This window comes from Elephas maximus, chromosome 7, assembly GCF_024166365.1.
Source record: "Elephas maximus indicus isolate mEleMax1 chromosome 7, mEleMax1 primary haplotype, whole genome shotgun sequence".
In the NCBI taxonomy this organism is placed as follows: domain Eukaryota; kingdom Metazoa; phylum Chordata; class Mammalia; order Proboscidea; family Elephantidae; genus Elephas; species Elephas maximus.
Genome location: NC_064825.1, coordinates 54,709,173 through 54,731,313, shown reverse-complemented (window position 1 = coordinate 54,731,313; position 22,141 = coordinate 54,709,173). Strand labels below are relative to the sequence as shown.

The 22,141-nt window shown below is 39.8% G+C and overlaps 1 pseudogene; it reads right to left on the bottom strand.

Annotated features, from left to right (window-relative positions):
- Positions 1-2,150: 2,150 nt before the first annotated feature.
- LOC126079144 (olfactory receptor 52B4-like) lies at positions 2,151-3,094 on the bottom strand (annotated as a pseudogene).
- Positions 3,095-22,141: the final 19,047 nt, after the last annotated feature.

The following is a 22,141-nucleotide window of genomic DNA, read 5'->3' as shown; positions in this document are numbered from 1 at the left end:
AGGAAACATCACATTCTGTTAGACATAAGGTTGCCATGAGTCAGAACCAACTCGACAGCAACTAACAAGATCACCGAAGATCATTGAGATCATACTGTAATGTAGCATGCTTTTATTTATTTAATTTGTAGAAATTATCCATGGTAATAAATGTCCTGCTCCAGTCTAACACACATGGTTAAAAAAATCCTTTGCCATCGGGTTGATTCCAACTGATAATGACCCTATAGGACAGAGTAGAACTGCTCCACAGGGTTTCCAGGGCTGTAAATCTTTGCAGAAGCAGGCTGCCACATCTCTCTCCCTCAGAGTAACTGGTGGGTTTGAACCACCAACCTTGCAGTTAGCAGCTGAGCACTTAACCACTGTACCACCAGGGCTTCTTAACACACATAGTTAATAAGTACTCTATAAAAATTTCCTAAAAAAAAATGGGTAACTAAATATTCCACCTTGGGGATGTACCATGAGGATCATTGGTCATTGAAATTCATCTTCTTTATTTCGCTTAGCTTGTTTATTCATCAACATGCATTTTGAAAGATTAAATATTTAAAAAAAATACCATAAGAAGAACTAGAAAAAAACTAACGTAAATAATAATTAAATCATGCATGGAAGAAAATCCTCAAAGTTTAAAACAGCAAAACTCACAAAGGAAAAGACTGATAGATTTGAAAATATTTGTTATATTCTCTTAAATAAAACAAACTTTGACCAAACAAACCAAAGAAAATTCTAGATATTTGAAATCCTGAGAAAATGATGGCAATAAATATTACTCCCTTGGGGAAGTTATGTATTATCTCTGAACCTCAAATTCCATGTCTGTATAATGAGAATAAAAACAATGGATCTGATATGAAGATTAAATGAGATTAGGTACATAAAAAGCTTTCCCCATGTCCAACAAATGGTTGTTACTGTTAATCCACAAAGAAATACGGTATCCAATAAACCCGTTGCAGTTGCCATCAAGTCCATTCTGACCTAGCAACCTTGTAGGAGAGAATAGAACTGCCCTGTAAGCTTTCCAAGGAGTGGCTGGTGGATTCAAACTGCCGACTTTTTGGTTAGCAGCTGTAGCACTTAACCACTGGGCCATCAGTGCTCCAATATCCAATAAGCACAGTGAAATTTGGTCAATATATCTGTTTATGAAATAAATTCAAACTGAAGGAAAATGCGAAAGTGATTTTTACCTTATCCCATGGGAAATTTTTTTTAAATGGATCTACTTACTAAACGCTAATAAGAGAACTGTAAGTTTGGCACTTTTATGCATTTCTGATGAGAGTAAAAATTAGTAGTAACTTTTCTAGATGCAATTTTCCAGTGGGCGGGGGAAGCCTAAAATTTTCATACCCCTGACCTTCTTAAAGTAATTCTGCTTAAGGTAAAGATCATGCAAAACGTAATTCACTTCTCCCCCAAAGAGGCAAATCTTATGCACAAAAGTGTCCCTAGCACAATATTTATATCATTAATGATTAAAAAACTTAAATATTAAAAACTGAAAGAATGAGCATCACCTCAATCAGGTGATCAAGGTTAACATCAATAGTGATAAATGAGGTTAGATTATCCAATAAGCAAGGTAAGCACAGGCTTACTTGTGCTTACTTACTAATCTGTAGTAAACAGTCTTACATGGGATTCACCACATCTTTGAAATGGTTTCTGGAAAGGAGGTCTGAAAACAGATCACTAACAGTATCTGTACCATGTTGAGGGAGATGATTTTGAGAAATAACAAACCAAAAGTAAAGAGGAGCACCACTCTCCATGTTCTCTTAATACCCATCATACCTTCAGAAAGCATATGAAAGTTTTAAGTGGGTGTCCAGAGATACGGTTAGACATCCCAGGACTTAACATAACTCAAAGCAGAAAACTTAATAATTACTTGAACAAAACTCAGTATTACATTGACTGTACTCAAAACTCGGTTGTTTATAGAGTTAGACATGACTCCTACTTTCAGATTATTAGAGAGGCAAGTCCCACAACCTCAGGTAAGTTGCTCCAAAGGTCCAGAAGTCAAACAGCCATTTTTCCTAGTGACTCAGTTTTTATTTTTCTGTTCAGTTACCAAAACATAACTCAGGGAGGGCCAAAATTTCTGAGGAATCAGTCTCTGCCATCCCCAGTCATTTCTGCTTTGGAAAAAACACATAGACCACTTGGTCTCGTATCTGCTTAGTCTTGACCCTGTAAATGATGGGATTCAGCATAGGTGGAACAAGCATGGTGATATTGGCCAGCAAGATGTGGACATGTAGTGGTATGTGGTGTCCAAAGCACTGTGTGAGAACTGAGAAGATTCCAGGCCCATAAAAGAGAATAACAACACAGACATGGGAGCCTCATGTATTGAGAGCTTTGTTGCGAGCATCTTGGGAAGGAATGTGAAAGACAGCATGGAGAATCAGAACTTAGGAAGCAAAAATGAGGAAAACATCTAAGATCACTGTGGACATTAAGACCAAAAACCCATACCAGATATTTATGCGGATGTCATCACAGGCATACTTGGCCAAGCCAATGTGTTCACAGAATGTATGTGGAAGGATGTTATTTCTGCAAAAAGTCAGCCTCTTCAGAAGAAATATCATGGGGAAAATTGTACAATGTGCTCTCAAAAAACAACCACACCAATTTTCCCAATCAGGGAGTGGGTAAGAATCGAAGTATATCTCAGTGGGTAACATATTGCAATGTAGCGGTCAAATGCCATAATCAGCAAGATGCCTGACTCAGAGATGAAGGAGGAATGCTGGAAGTAGAGCTGGGCAATGCAGCCGTTAAGAGAAATTTCTCTATAATTGCACCAGAAAATGGCCAATGCCTTGGGCTCTGTGGTGGTAGCAAAGACAATGTCAACTCCAGCCAGCATACAGAGGAAAACATACATAGGTTCGTGGAGGCTGCTCTTGGTGAGGATAATGAAAATGAGCAGACCATTCCCAAGGAGAATGAAGACATAGGAGATGAAGAAGGGGATGGAAATCCACAAGTGTAAGTCTTCTCGGCCTGGAATGCCCAGCAGATAGAAGACCCTATGGTTAACACCAGTGTAGTTGAAGCCAGCCATTCCTGAGACAGACTAAAGTGGCCTTTATCTTTCTACTACTAGACACAAAGAGAATTACAGATTATATGTAAATCTTTTCTTTGGGCTTTCTGGTTAAATATATCAGATGACATACCAGCATTTACCAACATTTCTTCACAATACCCCACTAACACGTCAGTAAGAGAATAAAAACAGCATGAACATAGAAAGAAGAAGAGAGAACGGTAGCACAGTAGAGATAGTAACAACACTTTGAAAGCAGTTGGATGAATACTGACTAAGCAAAAACCAAACCCATTGCCGTTGAATAAGCAGATGGAATAAAACTAATAACTTCTAGATGAAGACAGGAATCAAGGTGATTTTCACTGCAGGACCCAGATAGTGTCAAGCATTAGAGGTATCATAGGCTTCTCTAAATTGGGATAAGCATAGAATAAAAATCATAGGAGGAGTATACAGGACTCCTGGATTTCCTTTCTCAACCTGTCCATCCAGGTGCTACTTTACCAATCCATAATAAAACTGAAGGTTTATTCCCTGGTGGAGTTAAACCAGGAAAATTCTGGAGACTCTAGGCATAGCAGTGGGCAGAGTGATTTAAATGAAAGGCTACATACTGAACAAAATCAAAGACTACATGCTGACCCCAGTGAACTTCTCCTAGTTGTGTCTGACAGTACTACACATTCCGTATACCCAGATTGTCTCATCCATTCAGATTTTAAAATGAGGCAATAAAAAGTATTTAGAGATTTTGCATGTAGGTATGGAATTTGTTTAGGGACAGACTTCCCTGTCGAATTTCTCCAACCCAGAATTTTACACTCAAATAAATAAAAAATGTGTTGGGATTAAAAAAAAATAAAAAGCTATTTAACACTTTCCAATACTTCTAAAGATTTACCTCCTAGTAAATCTTTCTCAGGAAGGTATTTGAAGATAAGCACCACCAAAATGAGGGAACAAGCCAAAAACAGAGAAACATGGGCTCCAACTAAGAAGCTGATACAAAGAGATACAGTACAGGAGAGGGTGTAGGCTGCAAGGGGGCGAGGAAATCCCTTGATTAACGATGAGCAGTGTCAGCTGTGGAGAGTCCTGGAGCACCATGAGTCTAGATTGAATCAAGGGAATAGGGGGCGCCAGAAGGAAATTCTAATACAAAGAAAATACAGACGCTTGTTTGAAACATAATCCTTATTTCCAGTGGAAAGTTAAGGTATATAAAAACCAAGCAAGAAAAAAAAAATAGACAATTATTAAGTCTAAGGAGGAAAAAAAACTTATACAACTGTGTACTTCAGTTATTAATTATATTAATAATAATGTAAACATAAACATGCATCTTAAAAATCATATTAATAAGATCAGGAAAAGAAAAGTTTATATGTCTGAATGTGTATGACGGGGTACGTCTAGGAAACCTAAATCATCAGCTTCCATATTAAAAAAAAAATCAGTAGATAGCATATAAAAACGACTTAAAATTTTTTGATCAAGGAATAACAGTATGAGCACCCTGACAGGGAACACATAAGAGAGCCCCTGATGGAGCAGGAGAAAAATGGAGTGCAGAACTCAAATTCTAGTAAAAAGACCAGACTTAATGGTCTGACTGAGACTGGAGGGACCCAGGAGGACATGGCCCCTGGACTCTCTGTTAGCCCAAAACTAAAACCATTTCCAAAGCCAGCTCTTGAGACAAAGACTAGACTGGATTATAAGACATAAAATGATACCTGTAAAGAGTGTGCTTCTTAGCTCAAGTAGATGCATGAGACTAAACGGGCAGCTCCTGTCCGCAGGCGAGATGAGAAGGCAGAGGGGTACAGGAGCCGGTGGAATGGACACCGGAAATGCAGGGTGGAAAGGAGAAGTGTGCTGTCACATTACAGGGAGAACAACCAGGGTCATATAACAATGTGTGTGTCAATTTTTCTATGAGAAACTAACTTGAGCTGTAAACTTTCGCTGAAACCGCAATGAAAAAATTAAAAAGAAATAACAATATAAGCATGCTGTTTTTATGGAGGTAGATACTAAAGACACAGCTATAGGTGGAAACCCTGGTGGCGTAGTGGCTAAGTGCTACGGCTCCTAACCAAGAGGTCGGCAGTTCAAATCCACCAGGCGCTCCTTGGAAACTCTATGGGGCAGTTCTACTCTGTCCTATAGGGTCACTATGAGTCGGAATCGACTCGACGGCAGTGGGTTTTAAGTGTTAAAGTAATTGATTCTGAGGAGAAGGAATCAGAAGTAAGGTAAGAAAGGGAAGTTCTATTTTTTTATTTTAAGCCTTCTAGGACTTTCAGAGTGTTAAACTATGTATATGTATAATATTTACGAAAATGAAACTAAAAAAATGATCATAATAAAGGGCCTACCTCTTCACCAATAACAAATTTTTTGCTCAAAAATATACATTCCCTCACTTCACTGTCTCTCTTTCTCTCTCATTCTCACTCCTCTCTCTCCTCGTTTTGATTTCTGGAGCTAAAACTCCTCTTCGAGCACCAGATTATCCCCTTAGGGCTCCTTAGAGAAGCTAGGGTGGCTCAAATGAACCTACTCCTCTTTCCTGAGAGGAGAGTCTAGGGAAGCTGGCATTAGAAGAGGCATAGACAGTCTATTGGAGATATTTCCTGCAAGAAGAAGAATTCTAGGTGAAGGAAACGGCAGTCTAAGTTGAATCACCAGAACAGAGAGTCACAGACCTTCAGTCAGTTCCCAGACTTGATCAAGTTTACAGACTTACAACTTTTTGAATGAAGAGGAAGCCAGGTACCCATGAGGAAGGACCCCACTACACTTCCAAAAATGTATACTGTTAATCTTTCTCCCAGCCTTCCCCAAAGGAATCTACGGCCTTTTATGGGAGTGACTGTTCATTGTGGAAAAGGAAATAATTAGACTTTGGGGGGATTATGGGACACTGGCTCTGAACTGACACTAATTCCAGGGCACACAAAACACCACTGTGGCCCACCACCCAGAGTGGGGGCATATGGAGGTCAGGTTATTAACAGTCTTAGTGTATGTCCATCTCACAGTGGGCCACCATACCCATCCTGTAGTGATTTCCCCAGTTCAGAATGCATTACTGGAATAGATATACTCAGCAACTGGCAGAACCCCTACAATGGATCCCTGCCATGTGGAGTAAGGGCTATTATGGTACAGAAAACCAAGTGGACACCATTAGAACTGCCCGTACCTAGGAAAATAGTAAGCCAAAAGCACTACCATGTTCCTGGAGGAATTGCAGGGATTTCTGCCACCATCAAAGACTTGAAGGATGCATGGGTGGTGACTCCCACCCCATCCCCATTCAACTCACCTATTTGACTTGTGGAAAAAATGAATAGATCTTGGAAAATGACAGTGGATTATATAAAATTTAACCAGGTGGTGACTGTAATTGCAGCTGCTGTTCCAGATGTGGTTTCATTACTTTAGGAAATTAATACATCTCCTGGTACCTGGGTAATGCCTTTTTCTCTATACCTGTTTCAAAGGACCACCAAAAGCAGTTTGCTTCAGCTGGCAAGGCCAGCAATACACCTTCATTGTCCTACCTCAAAGTATATCAACTCTCCAGCTCTATGTCATAATTTAATTAGCAGGGACCTTGACCACCTTTCCCTTCCGCAACACATCACGCTCATCCATTACATTGATGATATTATGCTGACTGGACATAGTAAGAAAGAAGTATCAATGACTCTAGATTTATTGGTAAGATATTTGCATACTAAATGGTGGGAAATGAACCCAGCAAAAATTCAGGCACCTTCTACCTCAGTGAAATTTCTAGGGGTTCAGTGGTGTGGTGCTTACACAGATATTCCTTGTAAAGTGAAGGTTCAATTCTTGCATCTGGCCCCTCCTACAACTGAAAAGGAAGTACAATGCCTGGTGGGCTTCTTTGGATTTTGGAGGCAGCATATCCTTCACTTGGGTGTGCTACTCTGCCCTATTTATCAAGTGACTTGAAAAGCTGCTGGTTTTGAGTGGGGCCCAGAACAAGAGAAGGCTCTATAACAGGTTCAGGCTGCCTTATAAGCTGCTCTGCCATCTGGGCCATTTGATCCAGCTGATCCAGTGTCAGTGGCCAATGGAGAGGCTGTTTGGAGTCTTTGGCAGGCCCCTACTGGTGAATGACAGCCTAGGTGCTTTGGATTTTGGAGCAAAGCCCTGCCATCCTCTGCAGGTAACTACTCTCCTTTTGAGAAACAGCTTTTGGTTTGTTACTAGATCTTAGTAGAGACTGAATGTTTAACCATGGCCACAAAGTCACCATGTGGCTTAATATGCCCATTGTGAACTGAGTAATGCCTGACCTACAGAGCCTTAAAGTAGGACATTCACAACAGCACTCCATCATTAAATGGAAGTGGTGTTGTCTGAGTTATCTAGTTAGTGCTGCTGTAATAGAAATACCACAAGTTGATGGCTTTAACAAACAGAAATTTATTCTCTCAAAGACTAGGAGGCTAGAAGTCTGAATTCATGGCACCAACTCCAGGGGAAGGCTTTCTCTCTGTGTTGGCTCTGGGGTGATGTCCTTGTCATCAATCTTCCCCTGATCTAGGATGTTCTTAGCTCAGGGATCCTGGGTCCAAAGGACACACTCCACTCCTAGCTCTTCTTTCTTGGTGATATGAGGTCCCTCTCCTCTCTGCTCAATTCTCTCTCTTATATCTCAAAAAAGAATAACTCAGGATACATCCTAATCCAGTAGGTTGAATCCTGTCTCATTAACATAACTGCCCCTGATCCTGCCTCATTAACATCAAAGAGGTTAGAATTTACAGCACATAGGATAATCACATCAGATCACAAAATGGTGGACAACCACATAATACTGGGCATCATGGGGACACTGTTCAATCCGTGACAGGTATATACAGGATCAGGCCCACCAGGCAGGACCTGAAGGCACAAGTAAGTTGCATGAAGAAGTAACCCAAATGTCCATGGTCTCCATTCTTGTCACGCTACCTGCCCTGTCCCAGCCTACACCTATGGCTACATGGGGAGTTCCTTATGATCAGCTGACTGAGGAAAAGAAAATGCATGCCTGGTTTACAGATCAGTCTGCATAATAATGCAGGCAGCACTCGAAAATGGACAGGGCAGCACTGCAACCCCTTTCAGGGACCTCCCTGAAGGACAGTGTTGAAGGGAAATCCCCCCAATGGGCAGAACTTTGAGCAATGCACCTGGTTGTTCACTGGGCTTGGAAGGAGAAATGGCCATGTGTAATTGTATACTGATTCATGAGCTGTGGCCAGTGGTTTGGCAGGATGTTCAAGGACTTGGAAGGAACATAGCTGGAAAATTGATAACAAGGAGGTAAAGAGACATGTGGATGGACCTTTCCAAATGGGCCACAGAAGTGAAAATATTTGTATCTCATGCCCTTGGCAGAGGAGGATTTTAATAGTCAGGTGGCCAGGATGACATGTTCTTTGAAAACAAGTCATCCTCTTTTCCCAGCCACTCTTGTCATTCCCCGATGGGCTCATGAGCAAAGTGGCCATGGTGGCAGGGATGGAAGTTATGCATGAGTTCAGCAACATGGACTTCCACTTACCAGGGCTGACTTGGATACAGCCACTGCTGAGTGCCCAGTCTGCCAGCAACAGAGACCAACACTGAGCCCCTGATACGGCACCATTCCTCGAGAAGATCACTCAGCAACCTGGTGGCAGGTTGATTATATTGGAGTGCTTCCATCATGGAAAGGGTAGTGTTTTGTTCTTACTGGGATAGATACTTACTCTGGATACAGATTTGGCTTCCCTACACACAATGCTTCTGCCAAAATTATTATCCATGAGCTCACAGAATGCCCTATCCATCATCATGGTATCCCACACAGCATTGCCTCTGATAAGGGATTCACTCCACAGCAGATAAAGTATGGCAATGGGCCCATGCTCATAGAATTCACTGGTCTTGCCATGTTCCCACCATCCTGAAGCGGCCGATTTGATAGGATAATGGAATGGCCTTCTAATGCCACAATTTTATGGCACCAACTACGTGGTAATACCTTGAAGGATTGAGGCAATATTCTCCGGCCTGCTCCAGGAGGCTGTATATGCTCTAAACATGTCCAATATATGGTGCTGTTTTTCCCATAACCATCATTCATGGGTCCAAGGTTCAAGGAGTGGAGATGGGAGTGATAGCATTCACTATTACCCCTAGTGACCCTAATAGTGACTCACAAGATTTTTGTTTTCTCTCCCCACGACCCTATGCACTGCAGGTCTAGAGGTCTTAGTTCCAAAGGGAGGAATGCTCCCACCTGGAGACATATCACTGATTCCATTGAACTGGAAGTTCAGAATGCCACCCGGCCACTTTGGGCTCCTCATGCCTCTGGATCAACAGGAAAAGAAGAGAGTTAACCATATTGGCTGGTGTGATTGATCCTGATTACCAAAAGGAAGTTGGATTGATATTCATAATGGAGATAAAGAAGAGTATGTCTGGAATACAGGCTATCCCTTAGGGTGTCTCTTAGCACTACCATGCCCTGTGATTAAAGTCAATGGAAAACTACAGCAACCCAATACTGATATGACTACTAATGTCCCAGACCCCTCAGGAATGAAGGTTTGGGTCCCCTACCAGGCAAAGAACCGTGACCAGCTGAGGCATTGCTGAGGGTAAGGGGAATATGGAATGAGTGGTAGAAGAAGGTAGTTCTAAATATTAGCCATGACCACGTAACCAGTTGTAGAAATGAGGGCTGTAATTGTTATGAGTATTTCTTCCTTGTATGTGTGCATCAGATGTTTTTGTTTTCTTATAAAATATAAGATGTAAGCGGGGCTAGCAGATTTTGGCTTGTACATGTGTTAGTTGCATTATGTGATGTGCAAGTATGACTTTATTTAGAGACTATATGTATGGTTTAAGGAGATGTGTATAGGCGCTAAGGTGACAAGGATGGACTGTGATGGTTGTGTGCCAACTTGGCTGGGCCATGAGTCTCAGTGGTTTGGCAGTTATGATGTAATTTGATATTGAAAGACAAGCTAGTTGGATATAAAATTTCAGTGATGTAATGGTGTCAACTCTATGATGAGATCTGTTATGAGCAGCCAGTCAGTTGAAAGGGAGTTTCCTTGGGGGTGTAGCCAGCCTCCAGTATATAAATGGATGCTCCAGGTTCTTGCTCTGGATCCTGCATACAGCCCATCATCATCTGACTTCTGGTTCTTGGGACTTGAGCTAACAGCTTACTGGCTGATCTTGGAATTTGTTGGCCTCTGCAGCCTGTGAGCCAGTGGCCTGCCATCTGACTGCCAATCTTGTCTTCATCAACCTCCACAGCTATGTGAGTCAGGAGAAGCCTCCAGCCCAATGCCCAACTCACAGACTTGGGACTTGCCAGTCTCTACAACCATGTTAGCCATTTCCTTGAGATCTATTTGTGTGTGTGTATACATACATACACACATATATGTATATGCACACACTTCACTGGTTTTGCTTCTCTAGAGAACCACAAACAGGTGGCTCATGTTTTTGTTCTGTTTGATATCTTTATATTAACACCTTTTATGATAAGCTTCATTTCTCCTTTTGATTATTTTAGTCTTCTTCTATTTTGCTTGTCAGTTTTAAAAATCTTTTCATTTCTGCCTATTACATATATGGCAATCAATGAACTAATTTTTACTTTTTCTTTTCCCTCTCTCTCCTCCTTTCCTTTTTATTTGCATTTTTTCCACCTGGTGAGAACATATAATATTTGCTTAATATTCTTCTACCCTTGCTTCATATTTTTAAATCTTAGATAACAAATATATTTATTTTTCACCACCAGTCCTTTTGCCAAAGTTTCCCCAGTCACCTTTCGTTTGAATGAAACTTGTTCCTTACCATGATTACTCAGGAAAGGTGGACAGGTAAAATATTCCAGGTCTTTACTGTTCAACATTAATTTTCTATATCCTTGATGTTGAAAGACAAGCTAGTTGGATATAAAATTTCAGATCATACTTTCTTTCCAAAACATTGCTCTACTTTTATTTGTTCTATATGTTGCAGTCAAGAAGTATAATGCCAAACTTTCTTTTTTGTTGTTGCTGTTTTTGTTTGTTTGTTGGAGGGGTGCTGTTATGTCTGGAGACCAAAGAATTTTTTTTCTTTACCTTTAATTTTTAAGGGACTCATCAAAATGTGCCTCAGAGTTGACAATTTCAGATAAATTTTCCAGGTGTACAGTGGGTCTTTTTTAAAACGAATTTTAAGATCATCTCTAATTTCTATCATTTTGTTAATCTTCTCTCATTATATTTTATTCCAAAATAATAAACCTAAGCATTGGATGAATTCCCTAGCACTAGGATTTCAGACAGTAATAAAAGTATCCTATAAAACCAATACTCACTGAATCTACTTTAAATTGTCATTCATAGAAAGGTGTAAGTACATAAAAATTGGCTTATTTTCATTTCTTGTCCATGGGGGGACTTCCATTTTTGAGCTATTCCCACTTGCCAGACACTGTCAGTTGACATATCTTCTCTGAGTCTTTGGAAGGTAAAGGCATCCTAATAACCTGTCATTTAAACAAGAGAATTTATTACCTTTGAACCAGCCTGAGTAATTTCTCTGTGTCTTAGGGTCATCATTTATAAGTTGGAAGTCATTTTTAATACCTCATTTACTGACTTCTTGTAAGAAATAAATAAGATAGTACTATGTGTGAAGAGTATTATATTGCCTAGCACAAAGTAAGTGCTCAATAAATATTTATCATGATCAGTAATCAAAAGAATATGTGTTACAAACAGAATACTATAGGTAGTTGTTGCAGGTAAAATTTCAGCTGTGCCAAGGAAATTATCAGGTTCTGCTACCTTTACTATTCAAAGTATGATCCTCAGACCAGTAGTGGAGATATCACCTGGGAGCTTGTTAAAAAGTTAATAATGGTCTGCCCTAGGCCTGCTTAATCATATTTTGCGTGTTAACAAGCCCTCCCAGGTGAATCATATGCATAGGAATATTTGAGGCTTACTCTTACAGGCCATGGAGCCCTGGTGGTACAGTGGTTAAGCACTCAGCTGTTAACCAAAAGGTAGGCAGTTCCAGTCTACCAGCTGCTCCTTGGAAACCCTATGGGGCAGTTCTACTCTTTCCTATACAGTCAGTCTGAGTCAGAATCAACTCATCAGCAACGAGTTTGGTTTTTTGATTCATTATAGACCATAAGGAACCCTGGTTGCCCAGTGGCTAAAGTGGTCAACTGTCAACCAAAAGGTCAATGGTTCAAATCCACCAACCATGCCACAGGATAAAGATGTGGCAGTCTGCTTCCAGAAAGATTTACAGCCTTGGAAACCCTATGGGGCAGTTCTGCTTTGTCCTATCGGGTCGCTATGAATAGGAAATCAACTCGATAGAAGTGGTTTTGGTTTATCATAGACCGTTGTTAATCACTGCCAAAGGAATCAGGGCTGTGGCATTAGGCCCCCACGTACAGCCAAGAAAATTTAGATGCTGGTGCTGTAGCTGGTGAGGTGACATGGGGATCTATATTCACTAACTCTAGTGATTCTCACCTGTTTGGATCAGTTTAGTCGTTTCTGAAATGGAAATCTCCCACTCAGACTGGCCCAGGACATGCATTAGACAGTTCAAGAAAGTATAAATATGAAAGGAAGAGATGTGTTAGTCAACTAGTGGATGAATTTTAGGCAGTACTATAAATCTGTGATTGCTTGCAGGCATCGAAATCTCAGAAGTTATTATGTTGGTGTGACTCAGGAGTTAGGTGTACAATCACTAGGCCAAAGCTTTGTTTGGATGTGCCACCTAGGCATAAAAGCAAGTTTCGGGGTTATCTGTGTAGATGTGTTTGTGTGTGCACACATATATGCATGCAAGTAAGTATTAATGCAAAGTCCTGTTTCAATCTCACAACCTTTTTGCTTGAGGTGGTTTTCATTAAGGAGCCCTAGAGGCCCAACAGTTATAAGCTCAGCTGCTACCTGAAAGGTTGATGGTTTGAACCCACCAAGCCAGCCCACAGCAGAAAGATCCACATGGTGATCTACTTCCATAAAGATACAGCCTAGAAAACTCTATAGGGCGGTTCTACTCTGTCACATGGAGTCACTATGAGTCAAAAATCGACTCAAGGGCATGTAACAACAACAGTTTTCATTAGGATCCCGTGCCCATATGGACATCTCCCAAAGGAATAATTTCCCTTTGTGCCATCAAGAACCAGCCATGATATCACCTACTGAAGAAAGCATACAAGAATCCATTTGATTCATTTTAAAAATGTATGTTTCTTACAGAAAATGCAACAGAATTTTCCAAGCAGCAGAATAATTCTCCTTAGAGTTGGATCAATTTAATAAGTCTCTTGAGGTTGGGGTTCAGATAGAGACACATCAATTACTTGAGGTCTTTGGCCTTCTGCCATGAGGATTTATTACTTCTAGCGCCCTACGTGTATCCTTCCCTAAGGTTTCCATGGCTGGGAAGTTAACTAAGAAATACATATTTTTCAGTGAGCACTTAATTTTATTCTCTAGATTTATCTGAGTCTCACATTTAGTTTTATCACATTTTATGATTTACACCTATCTGAAAGAAAAATAAGATTCAATATTGAGAAGGTGAATTTTTTTGTTATAATATTGTTTTACATAATATCTCCTAGTTTTTATTTATTTATTTCGCCCTAATATTAATTGAAGGAGCCTTGGTGGCACAGTGGTAAAACATTTGACTGCTAACCAAAAGGTCAGCTGTTCAAACCCACCAGTTGCTTTGTGAGAGTAAAGACCAGGCAATCTTCTAAACCCTATGACGTTGGAATCGACTCAATAGCACACAACAACAATATTAATTGTATTTTACAATTATGTTCACTTTTATATTTTATTTATGATTTCTGAACAAATAAACCTGTAATTAGGAGGCAGAGCCAAGATGGTGAAGTAGTCAGATGCTTCTGGGGAACCCTGTTACAAAAAAGATCCCAAAAAACAAGTGAAATGATTATACTTATGAAAAGCTAGAAGCCCTGAGCATCCAAGACAAAGTTAGAAAAGCAACTGAGTGGCAGGGAGAGAGAGAGAGACGGTTTAGAAGTGGAGAGGAGTTTCCAGACCTGAATCACCAGGAGCCCTCAGGCACCATTCCCAGGAGTGGCTGTGGCAGGCCGGTGGTAGCATTCGGCCGCAGTTTCCTCAGGGAGAAAGTGCCAGCCGTACAGCCTACTCACACCTCCGGAACCAGAGAAGAATGGCACTGTCAGGCAAAAACTAGTACTTGCGTATATTTTACCGTGCTGCTGGCGCCAAAGTCAGCTTCAGTGGCTGTAAATTTCCCTACGCCTGAGATAGGTCCTGTTACCTACTCTGAGCCATTCTTCCAGCATTGGAAAAGGAATAAATTCACAATGGGGGAAAAAATAATCTGCCAGCTCCACTAACCTGGGAAGCTCAGGACAGAAGCAGCTCCTCTGCAGGCATAAATGGTCCGTGAACTTTGAATAGCTTTCCCCTCTGCATGGACCTGTGTGGGCCTATTTCAAGAGAATAGGCCCTTGTTGTCAGACTGCAACTGTTTCAGCTATGTGGTGGAGATGTGGGTGTTTGATGTTTGACACTGCTTTGCCTATTAAACAGGGTCCTCACCTACCCACATCAGGGGCCTAAGGACTGGTAGCTCCACTCAGGTCACCCAGCCACCCGCGACAGGGGTCTAAGGATAACTGGTACCTCCCAGTCCTTACAAACAGAAACACTGGGTGCCCAAGGTCCGCCTGCAGAACCCACCCACCTGTGCACACTAGGGAACAGGAACACGCATTCCTTACAGACACTCAGGGGATGGTTGTCAGCTCCCTGCCTTGTTCAGAGTGTGACCCCCTGATGCAACCAGATACTGGTACCTACACCAATCACCCGTGCCCCTCTAAGACTGTAGGACAGAGCCTGTACCACACACTTGATGACCAACTACCTGGACACCTGAGCTGAATCCATACAAGAAAAGTGAATGAACTCCTAGGCTCATATACCTGGTAACAGCTGTAGCCATCTGGTGACAGAATGTTAGAGCTTCAAAGGCAAAAACAATTAAGCTAGCTCACTCAAGCAACCTATTTGGACATATCAAAAACAAAACAAAGCAAGAAGCTAGGATATAGTAAGAAAACATAAACTAACACAATAACTTATACATGACTCGGAGACAGCAGTCAACATCAAATAACATAAACAAGCACACGACGATTGTTTCAACAAGCTCTCAAAACAAAGAATCGAGATTTTCTGGATGGAGGTGCATTCCTGGAATTACCAGATGCAGAATACAAAAGATTAAGATACAGAACTCTTCAAGACATAAGGAAGGAGATCAGGCAACACACAGAACAAGCCAAAGAACACACAGATAAAGTAATTGAAGAAATTAAAAAGGTTATTCAAGAACATAATGAAAAATTTAATAAGCCACAAGAATATATAGAGAGACAGCAATCAGAAATTCAGAAGATTAACAATAAAATTACAGAATTAAACAACTCAATAGAAAGAGCAGAACTGAGCAAGTGGAAGGCAGAATTGGTGAGATCGAATATAAAGCACTTGGATATACTTGAAGAAAAATCAGATAAAAGAATTTGAAAAAATGAAGAAACCCTAAGAATCATATGGGACTCTACCAAGAGAAATAACCTATGAGTGACTGGAGTACCAGAACAGGGAGGGATAACAGAAAATACAGACGGAATTCTTGAAGATTTTTTGGCAGAAAACTTCCCTGATATCATGAAAGATGAGAAGATATCTATCCAGGATGCTCATCGAACTCCACCTAAGGTAGATCTTATAAGAAAGTCACCGAGACATATTATAATCACACTTGCCAAAACCAAAGATAAAAAGAGAATTTTAAGAGCAGCTAGGGATAAACAAAAAGTCACCTACAAAGGAGAGTCAATAAGAATAAGCTCGGACTACTCAGAAGAAACCATGCAGGCAAGAAGGCAGTGGGATGATTTATAATAAGCACTGAAGGAAAAAAATTGCCAGCCAAGAATCTTAGATCCAGCAAAACTGTCTCTCAAATATAAACGTGAAAGTAGGATGTTTCTAGATAAACAGAAGTCTAGGCAATTCATAAAAACCAAACCAAAATGACAAGAAATACTAAAGGGAGTTCTCTGGTTAGAAAATCAATAACATCAGATATCAACCCAAGACTAAAACACTGGACAGGACAAACAGATATCAATCCAGATAGGGAAATCACAAAAATAAATTGAGATTAAAAAACCACTCAAAACAGGGATACAATGATATCATTATGTAAAAGAAGACAACATTGAAACAATAAAGAGGGACTGAGAAATGTAGTCATAGATCTTTCATAAGGAGAGGAAGACAAGGTGATATGAAGAAATAAAAGTTAGGTTTAAACTTAGAAAAATAGGGGCAAATATTAAGATAACCACAAAGGAGACTAACAATCCTACTCATCAAAATAAAATACAAGAAAAAAATAGCGACTCAGCAGAAAAAAAACAACAACGAATAAGAGGAAAAGACAATATATAAAGATAGACTACTCAGCACAAAAAATTAAGTGGGAAAAAGAAACTGTCAACAACACACAAAAAAAGACATCAAAATGACAGCACTAAACTCATACCTATCCGTAATTATGCTGAATGTAAATGGGCTAAATGCACCAATAAAGAGACAGAGAGCGGCAGAATGGATGAAAAAAAAACATGATCCATCTATATGCTGCCTACAAGAGACACAGCTTAGACTTAGAGACTCAAACAAACTGAAACTCAAAGGATGGAAAAAAATATATCAAGCAAACAACAATCAAAAAAGAGCAGGAGTGGCAATACTAATTTCTAACAAAATACTCCTTAAAGTTAAATCCACCACAAAGGATAAGGAAGGGCACTATATAATGATTAAAGGGACAATATACCAGGAGGATATAAACATATTAAATATTTACCCACCCAATGACAGGGCTGCAAGATACATGAAACAAACTCTAACAACACTGTAAAGTGAGATAGACAGCTCCACAATTATAGTAGGAGACTTCAACACACTGCTTTCGGTGGAGGACAGAACATCCAGAAAGAAGCTCAGTAAAGACACGGAAGATTTAAATGCCACAAACAACCAACGTGACCTCATAGACATATACGGAACACTCCACCCGACAGCAACCAAGTATACTTTCTTTTCCAACACACATGGGAGATTCTGTAGAATAGACCACATATTAGGTCATAAAGTAAGCCTTAGCAGAATCCAAAGCATCAAAATATTAAAAAGCATCTTCTCTGAACATAAGGTCATAAAAGTAGAAATCAATAACAGGAAAAGCAGGGGAAAAAAATCAAACACTTGGAAACTGAACAATAAAAAAAAAATTTTTTTTTTTTTTTGCTCAAAAATGACTGGGTTATATTCCATCAAGGACTGAATAAAGAAATTCACAGAATCCAATGAGAATGAAAACCTTCCCATTAGGACTTTTGAGACACAGCAAAAGCAGTGCTCAGAGGTCAATTTATATCAATAAATGCACACATACAAAAAGAAGAAAGAGCCAAAATCAAAGAATTATCCCTACAACTTGAACAAATAGAAAGAGAGCAACAAAAGAAACCCTCAGGCACCAGAAGAAAGCAAATAATAAAAATCAGAGTAGAATTAAATGAAATAGGAAACAAAAACAATTGAAAGAATTAACAAGACCAAAAGCTTGTTCCTTGAAAAAATTAACAAAATTGATAAACATTAGCCAAACTGACAAATGAAAAACAGGAGAGGAAGCAAATAACTTGAATAAGAAATGAGATGGGTGATATTACAACAGACCCAACTGAAATTTAAAAAATCATTATCAGATTACTACGAAAAACTGTACTCTAACAAATTTCAAAACGTAGAAGAAATGGACGAATTTCTAGAAACATGCTACCTACCTCAACTAACACAAACAGAGGTAGAACAACTAAATAAACCCATAAGAACAGAAGAGATTGAAAAGGTAATCAAAACACTCCCAACAACAACAACAACAAAAAAGCCCTGGCCAGGATGGCTTCACTGCAGAGTTCTACCAAACTTTCAGAGAAGAGTTAACACCACTACTACTATAGGTATTTCAGAGCATAGAAAAGGACAGAATATTCCCAAACTCATTCTATGAAGCCACCATATCCCCGATACCAAAACCAGGTAAAGACACCACGAAAAAAAGAAAATTACAAACCTGTATCCCTCATGACCTTAGATGCAAAAATCCTCAACAAAATTCTAGACAATAGAATTCAACAACATATCAAAAAAAAAAAAAAAAATTCACCATGACCACGTGGGATTCATACCAGGTACACAGGGATGGTTCCACATTAGAAAAGCAATTAATGTAATCCATCGTACAAATAAAACAAAAGAACCACATGATCTTATTAATTGGTGCAGACAAGGCATGTGACAAAGTTCAACACCCATTCAGGATAAAAACTCTCAACAAAATAGGAATAGAAGGAAAATTCCTCAACATAATAAAGGATGTTTATACAAAGCCAATAGCCAACATCATCCTAAATGGAGAGAGCCTGAAAGCATTCCCCTTGAGATTGGGAACCAGGCAAGGATGCCTTTTATCACCACCCTTATTCAACGTTGTGCTGGAGGTCCTAGCGAGAGCGATTAGGCTAGATAAAGAAATAAAGGGCATCCAGATTGGTAAGGAAGTAAAAGTATCTCTATTTGCAGATGACATGATCTTACACACAGAAAAGCCTAAAGAATCCTCAACAAAACTACTGAAACTAATAGAAGACTTCAGCAGAGATCAGGATACAAGATAAACATACAAAAGTCAGTTGGAGTCCTCTACACCAACAAAAAGAACAGTGAAGAGGAAATCACCAAATCAATACCATTTACAGTAGCCCCCAAGAAGATAAAATACTTAGGAGTTAATCTTACCAGAGACATAGAAGACCTATACAAAGAAAACTACAAGACACTACTGCAAGAAACCAAAAGAGACTTACAGAAGTAGAAAAATATACCTTGCTCATGGATAGGAAGATTTAACATTGTAAAAATGTCTGTTCTACCAAAAACCATATATAGATACAACACAATTCCGATCCAAATTCTAACGGCATTTTTTAATGAGCTGGAGAAACAGATCACCAACTTCATATGGAAGGGAAAGAGGCCCCGGATAAATAAAACATTACTGAAAAAGAAGAACAAAGTGGGAGGACTCACTCTACCTGATTTTAGAACCTATTATGCCGCCACAGTAGTCAAAAGAGCCTGGTACAACAACAGATACATAGAACGATGGAACAGAATTGAGAATCCAGACATAAATGCACCCACATATGAGCAGCTGATATTTGACAAAGGCCCAAAGTCAGTTAAATGGGGAAAAGACAGCCTTTAACACATGGTGCTGACATAATTGGATATCTATCTACAAACAAATGAAACAGGACCCATACCTGACACCATGCACAAAACGAACTCAAAATGGATCAAAGACCTAAATATAAAATCTAAAACGATAAAGATCATGGAAGAAAAAACAGGGACAACATTAGGAGCCCTAATACATGGCGTAAACAGTATACAAAACTTTACTAATAATGCAGAAGAGAAGCTAGGTAACTGTGAGCGCCTAAAAATCAAACACCTATGCTCATCCAAAGACTTCACCAAAAGAGTGAAAAGATTACCTACAGACTGGGAAGAAATTTATAGCTATGACATTTCTGATCAGCGTCTGATCTCTAAAATCTACAAGGTACTGCAAAAACTCAACTACAAAAAGACAAATAACCCAATTAAAAACTGGGCAAAGGATATGCACAGGCACTTCACTAAAGAAGACATTCAGGTAGCTAACAGATACATGAGGAAATGCTCACAATCATGAGCCATTAGAGAAATGCAAATCAAAACTACAGTGAGATTCCATCTCACTCCAACAAGACTGGCATTAATCCGAAAAACACAAAATAATAAATGTTGGAGAGGTTGTGGAGAGATTGGAACACTTATACACTGCTGATGGGAATGTAAAATGGTACAACCACTTTGGAAATCAATTTGGCGCTTCCTTGAAAAGCTAGAATTAGAGCTACCGTACAATCCAGCAATCCCAATCCTTGGAATATATCCTAGAGAAATAAGAGCCTTTACACAAACAGATATATGTACGCCCAGGTTCATTGCAGCACTGTTTACAATAGCAACAAGATGGAAGCAACCAAGGTGCTTCCTTGAATGGATAAATTATGGTATGTTCACACAATGAAATACTACCCATCGATAAAGAACAATGAGGAGTCCATGAAACATGTCATAACGTGGAGGAATCTGGAAGGCATTAAGCTGAGTGAAATTAGTCAGTTGCAAAAAGACAAATATTGTATAAGACCACTATTATAAGAACTGGGGAACCAGTTTAAACAGAGAAGAAAATATTCTTTGATGGTTACAAGAGGGAGGAGGGAAGGAGGGAGAGGGATTTTCACTAATTAGATAGTAGGTAAGAACTATTTTAGGTGAAGGGAAAGACAACACACAATACAGGAGAGGTCAGCACAACTGGACTAAACCAAAAACAAAGAAGTTTCCTGAAAGCTTCCAAACTCAGCGTAGCACGGGCGGGGGTTTGGGGACCATGGTTTCAGGGGACATCTAAGTCAATTGGTATAATAAAATCTATTAAGAAAACACTCTGCATCCCACTTAGAGAGTGGCATCTGGGGTCTTAAACACTAGAAAGTGGCGGTCTAAGATGTCTCAATTGGTCTCAAACCACCTGGACCAAAGGAAAATGAAGAACACCAAAGACACAAGGTAATTATGAGCCAAAGAGACAGAAAGGGCCACATAAACCAGAGACTACATCATCCTGAGACCAGAATAACTAGATGGTGCCTGGCTACAACGGGTGACTGTCCTGACAGGGAACAGAACAGAGAACCCCTGAGGGAGCAGGAGAGCAATGGGATGAAGACCCCAAATTCTTGTGAAAAGATCAGACTTAATAGTCTGACTGAGACTAGAAAGACCCCAGAGGTCATGGTCCCCAGACCTTCTGTTAGCCCAGGACTGGAACCATTTCCAAAGCCAACTCTTCAGATAGGAATTGGACTGGACTATGGAATAGAAAATGATCCTGATGAAGAGTGAGCATCTTGGATCAAGTAGACACATGAGACTATGTGAGAAGCTCCTGTCTGGAGGGGAGATGAGAAGACAGAGGGGGTCAGAAGATGGCCGAATGGACACGACAACAGAGAGTGGAGGGAAGGAGTGTGCTGTCTCATTAGAGGGAGAGCAACTAGGAGTATATAGCAAGGTGTATGCAAGTTTTTGTATGAGAGCCCGACTTGGTTTGTAAACTTTCACTTTAAGTACAATCAAAGAAAAAAAAGAAAATTTTAATTATAAGCGTGGTAGCAACAATACAGGAGTCCATACTATAATCAGGAAAAGTTTAAGGGTTTATTCCCTTAACACAGCCCTCAGTCCCTCAGAGTTTGGTAATAAAACCTCAGAGGATATGTTGATATCCTACAGGATGCAGATATCACTGATACCACCCTAAACTAATGACAATCATATGGTGTTCTCTCCCAATTAGATAGAATCTATGGGTATAAGAACTAAGGAGTGAAAGTTTGATTAGCCACACTTACACCGCTCCCAATCACCCAACTGATGAATTTGTATATCTGTTTACTACATTCTTGAAGAAATTCCCCACTGACAGCTGGTGCTGGTTGGAGGGAACTCTTCCTCCCAACATTTATTACTTAGGACAGGTTAGGTTATATTGTGGTAATAAACTACTCCAAAATCTCCATGGCTTGAAACAAAGATTTAGTTCTCATTCCTGTGCCTCTTATTCGTGGCTGAGGCTCTGCTCCTACATTCTCATTCTCACTTCTCTACCCATGCTGACAGATCAGCCACCATCGGGAACATTGAATGG